Genomic DNA, 5,892 nt, shown 5'->3' on the forward strand with positions numbered 1-5,892 from the left:
TCTGTTTGTCAAATTTGAAGTACCTGTTTTGGTACATCGGAAATTCCGGCAACCAGTTCTTATATGCCATTGAGGTATGTTGATTTTTTCAGTACAAGACACCATAAAGTGTTGCTTTGACATGCAATGATTGCCACTTCATTTGAACTGAAAATGAAAGAGGTGTGCCTGCTTGAAATGGAGGAATTTAACATAGAAGGCCATGGGATCATGAATTAGGGTTGTACATCCTTAATCACATTGGATATCAATAAGATGATGGTCTCTTCGAAAAGCGGTACACTTCTGTTGTCTCTATTCATCAATTTGCGTTGCGTTACTAATGTATGATGTCTCATTGGACATCGAGTAAAAATATAAAATATTTTACTATATATTGATTACCTTAAATTTTGACGTAGATTAGAGAAAGTGACGTCGATTAAACTAAACTACATATGTATCCTCACAACCAACTGTATATTGCTAGGTCGTGCTCCAAGAAACCTTTTTTCAAATAATTGATATCTATTTGATCAGAAATCAAAGCCGGGCTTCAAAGTTATTGTAATTATCTATTCTAGAAGTGGCGTGAATCAGATGTGGAATCTAAAATATTCCTAAGATATTTCAAGGTACATACATGTAAGGCCGTGTTCACACCATGTACAGTAAACATGTTTAAAATTAGTTTAAAAGAGGGACGAAAGATACCAAAGGGACAGTCAAACTCATAAATCTAAAACAAACTGACAATGCCATGGCTAAAAATGAAAAAGACAAACAGAAAAACAATAGTACACATGACACAACATAGACAACTAAAGAATAAACAACACGAACCCCACCAAAAACTAGGGGTGATCTCAGGTGTTTAATGTATTGTACACTGGTTTCACATTAAATTTGTTCACGTCTATTTATGTTTTTGTGTTCTGTTAAATTGTTCCTTCAAAAATTGTTATACGATGATGACTGATGTACCCATATTTTGACTATTTTATTTATTGTGTCTGTTTAGTTAACGCATCAATGTAAATATAACGGAATTTTATGAGACTGTCATTAAAGTGAGAGGGTTAGCGCTATAAAACCAGGTTTAATCCACCATTTTCTACATTTGAAAATGTCTGTACGAAGTCAGGAATATGACAGTTCTCATCCATTCGTCTTTCGTGCGTTTTGTTATTGATTTTGCCATGTGATTACAGACTCTCCGTATAGACTTTCCTCTAAGTTCAGTATTTTGTGGGATTTTACTTTTTACCTGCTTTATCTATCTTTGCATAAGTTCTGTTCACACTTATAAACTATGTGTCATTTTAATGTGCATTACATAGAATCGAATACAAATTTCTTGGACAACTTTTCTTGCAATGATGAAAGCTATTTAAATGATTCGCAATTATTTCAAAGATAACTAAAGATGTCTCGATTACCAGAGGCTGTTAACGGCATTTATGAATTGCATGGGGTTCCAAACATTGATCGCCCGAAAAGGGGGATCCAACCCCTGGAATCCACCCCATCTGAATCCGCCACTGATCACACATTACATCAGGTAGGCTACAAACGAAGACGAAAGATTGAGATGTTTAGGGCGTTAAAATAATGCATTTATAAGTGAATCGTTGATTGACCTTTGACAAATATTACAATTTACGTCCAATCAATTCGGGAAGACATTTTCAAATGAATTTTGTGGTTGTCTATGATTATGCTTTGAGTCTGGATTAGGGGTAAAGGGGATGACCATTCAACTAAAAAAGAGGGGGTAGGGTGGGGTGGGGTGGTGTTTCCATAAAAATATTCTGATTATAAAATTAAAATTCATGAAAACATATTATGTTCAAAAAGGAAAAAAAAACTAAATCCAAATTTTCCTAATACCTCATAGTGTTAAGTTTTGAACAAAATTATTTGATTAATAGCTTTGAAAAACTTAGAAAAACATGTCTGTGCTATGCGTGAAAAAACTCTGTGTCGAACTTGAAAGCAATAACCCCCTTTCCCCATGTAGATAAATAATTGCTACATAGTTAGGCTATTTAAAAAAAATAATTTACAAAACATTTAAAATATCGAGTAAAGACAAATAATTCGGTAAAAAAACTACATAAATATTTGTTATGAATATCATTTTCATTAAACAAAAGTTTTTTTCTTAAATATCAGTGCATGTTCTAAATACCTTGTTTTGTGAATAATGAACCACACAAGTTCTACATTGACTATCGACTGCATGTAGACAAAACATGATTTAAACTACATGTAAACATGTTTTATCAACGTGAACGTGATTGTGTTTAGTTTACGTGTGAATTGCACTAATACATCACAGACTTTAGGGCTATGAGAATGGAAATGGGATAGACTCTTTTATCCTGCAATAGTATTTTAACATTAGAATTTTCTACACTTTACACAAGTATTCCCAATTCCAAACTGAAAGACAAACTGAAAGATGTGTATTGCTTTGTTTCATAAAATGAATGGCCAACAATACAATAATCTTGTCATAGGGAGGGATAAATTACTGTAATTTAAACAAAAAAATCTCTGAAATTTACATAATCAAATGCTTGATTCCTGATTGACCACATATATTGGTTACGTTTGGAGGACGTTTATTTTTCTACAGGTATCGGCATTCTAATGGGAATCAATTGTACCCCTCTTCTTGTCAACTTGTTCCTTCTTTGTGAGGCTGACTTCATACAGGAACGTCTTACGAAGACTTTACTTTCCGCTATACAGAGGATGTTCTCTCACTAATCAATTCAACAATTAATGACTATGATGAACGCATCAATCCCATCGAACTAGATATAAACAGGATAAAGTATACAACTGATACAGAAAAGCCATTCTCATATCTTAACATACATTTAGAAACTGACAATGAGAGTTGGTTGAAAACTAAATTTTTCGACAAAAGAGATGATTTCAGCTTCCAATGTGAACTTTTAATTTATATGTAGCAACATAACAACAGCGCCTGCATACGGAGTATATATCTCCAAATTGATACGATATTCCCGGCCTTGTATTTCCTATCATGATATCCTTGATTTAGGGTTGCTGCTCACAAGGATGCTATTAAACAAAGAGTTCCAAATGGTGAAGTTAAAAACATTCCTACGAAAATTTTATGGACGACTTCGAGAGTTGGTTGACCATTATTGAATAACCGTTTTATAGCTGATACGACCCCTTTTTCTTTCACGAATGTAACGTACCGAATTAGACTATTTACTGGGATTGTAATACCATGAGTAACACTACGGGTGCCACATGAAGAGCAGGAACTGCTTACCCTTCTGGAGCATCTAAGATCAACCCAAGTTTTTGGTGGGTTTCATGTTACTCAGTCTATAGTGTTCGATGTCTTGTCTTGTGAAATATTTATATATACATGTCTATTTGTATTTTTCGTTTAAAGTCATGGCATCGTCAGTTTATTTTCGATCTAAGAATTTGACTGTTCGTCTGGTATCTTTTGCCACTCTTTTATGGACAGGACTTCGCTCATAGTATAACATATAAATACGTAGCTGTTGATGTCATGTTGATAATTGGAAATAGAAAGTTCACAATTGAGAAGCTAAAGTCGATCAATTTCTAGTAACCTCTTGTTCTTAAAATATTCTCTAGTCTTGCATCTAACCAAGATATCTAACTCATGTCATATAAGACTGTCTAATTAAAAATAAAAAAACTCTTCAACATTGAAATAATTTTATTGTCATTTAAATTAACTTGATACTCTGTACTCTACAAAAAAAATAAAGTAGTAGTAAACCGGTGTTTAACAGTGTTAAAAATAGTTCAACGTTTCTTCTCGCTTGCATTGTACATTCTTAATTTTATACTTTAAAGTACTAGTGGAAATTTATTATAAATAACTGTTATATTTTTAGAGTATTTTTTAACGGTTTTTAATTAAAGGGGAATGTTTTACTAACCATCTAAACAGGTTCAACGCACCATTTGTTCTCAAAATGTCAGATGTTATCAAATAGTTTGTTTCTATGTATGTTGTCGTTTGTTTCTGTTGAACTTCAGTAGTCATTTTTTTTTGTCGGTTGCAGTTTCTTACCCTGGTTTGTTTTCTCTTAATCAATTTATAACCTTTGAACACGGGCATGCAACTGTTGCCCTTAATTATCACGTACGCTCACAATATTAAGTATAATTACATAATGTTATACACGTGCGCACCTTTAACACAAAAAATCAGAATGGTGTATGGGAAAGAACGACTGAAACTAACACAACACAAGTGAAAAGTAGACAATGACGCAGTAGTTGACTCAAACGATGTGTCGGTGTCTCAGCCACCAGTAACAAGTTTTCTAATATGAGGTACCAGTTAAGTCGTAGTATAATTTTTGATTTAACCAATTATGTGATGTTACCGATTGTGACTATCGTGGCGGATTATTAATGCAAAGCATATGACGCTTTTCCTATCGACGCGATCAGTGTCGTTAATTTTTAATTCATGCGATTTACTTAATTTGCCTTCATTTTTTGACGATGGTTTTTCCGTAATATATTTTGTGCATTTAAATCTTAAAAAGCGTTACGAACATATGACATTTATAAGGTTTTGTTTCCCTTTTTTCAACATGAATGAACAAAAGTGCAAGTAAAATGTTCATTCTCCTTAGGTTTATTGTGTTTCACTGTCTAATGTCTGATAGTTTTTAAAATGAACACAAAGGCTTTCAGAATAAATATATAAAATTACCTTCGTTTTAGTATAGACCATTTTTCAAAACAGTTTTCACAGCACTGCCATCGTAGTCATAATCTGTTTTTAAGAGAAAGCATTGTCTGATTTTTATAAGCAAACATCAGGTTATATTTCAGCTATGGATTTCTTCGTACGTAAAGGATTTTAGCTCTAAATATTACAATTCAATAATCAACACCTTAATTCATAACAATTTGAATTTTGTAAAAGATAGTCAAGACGATTTATATGATTTATGGAACTGTCATTCAAGTAAGCTAGCTTTACAAGCAATTAAATCCATTAAACTTTACTTAAGAAAATGAATGTACCCAATCAGGAATATGATAGTCGTTATCCATTCGTTTGATTTATTTGAGCTTTTGACTTTGCCATTTGCTAAGAAACTTTTCGTATAGAATTTTCACTCAGAGTTCGTTATTTTAATTATATTCTTTTGTATATTTGTTTGTTTTCAGATGCTGTTAACAACCAATTTGATTTATTACTAACAACCAATTGTTGCACATTTTGATACTGTTAATATCGATGAAACACAGGTATTGCCTTCCGAATGCCAAAATGAACCATTAATTTCCCCCTATTTCTGTTGTTAGAGTGAAATTACCAATAACTCTTTTAAGATAACAATAATGGTTATTTCTGGTACCAGGATCCAAAAAAAATACTTACCGCCTGAGTAAACATCAAAGAAATGTTGCTTCCTGAGTCTACTAAAACAGACCTTTCTGCTATGATAACTAGACCAGCAATTACCCCATAAGTTGTAAAATCGTTGCAGTCCACATGTTATTGTGTAAGCTTGAAAAAAAACATGATAATTGATTACAATCAGCAGTAAAATTAACATTTCTTTAAAGTCGAGGTTAATAAGACACTGCTTAAACTGCAAGATACAATTTATCGATTATATTATATTTTACGATTCTCAAGTTATGATGAAAAATAATAATTATTTTTTTTGGCATTTAGGAACACACCTTCTTCAAATGCGATAATTTAAACTGACTGTCAGCTTAAAGTGTTTGTTTCTCAGTAAGATGCAGTCACGCGCTAACTTTATCCTTAAACGATTCATAATCAAACAAACGTTTGAAAACAGATGCAATAACATGGATAAATACATTTAATTTCATATGCATATTTTACTGATC

At 32.5% G+C, this 5,892-nt stretch overlaps 1 long non-coding RNA gene across 1 annotated transcript; it reads right to left on the reverse strand.

The window, feature by feature from the left end:
• Window positions 1–3,700: 3,700 nt before the first annotated feature.
• On the reverse strand, window positions 3,701–5,535 carry LOC134709436 (uncharacterized). Its single transcript, XR_010105966.1, has 3 exons — window positions 5,411–5,535; window positions 4,733–4,795; window positions 3,701–3,753 (listed from the first exon to the last, which is right to left on the reverse strand). It is a non-coding gene; the product is annotated as an uncharacterized LOC134709436 (long non-coding RNA).
• Window positions 5,536–5,892: the final 357 nt, after the last annotated feature.

The sequence above is a fragment of the Mytilus trossulus genome, chromosome 3 (genome assembly GCF_036588685.1).
Source record: "Mytilus trossulus isolate FHL-02 chromosome 3, PNRI_Mtr1.1.1.hap1, whole genome shotgun sequence".
NCBI classification, from domain to species: Eukaryota; Metazoa; Mollusca; class Bivalvia; order Mytilida; family Mytilidae; genus Mytilus; species Mytilus trossulus.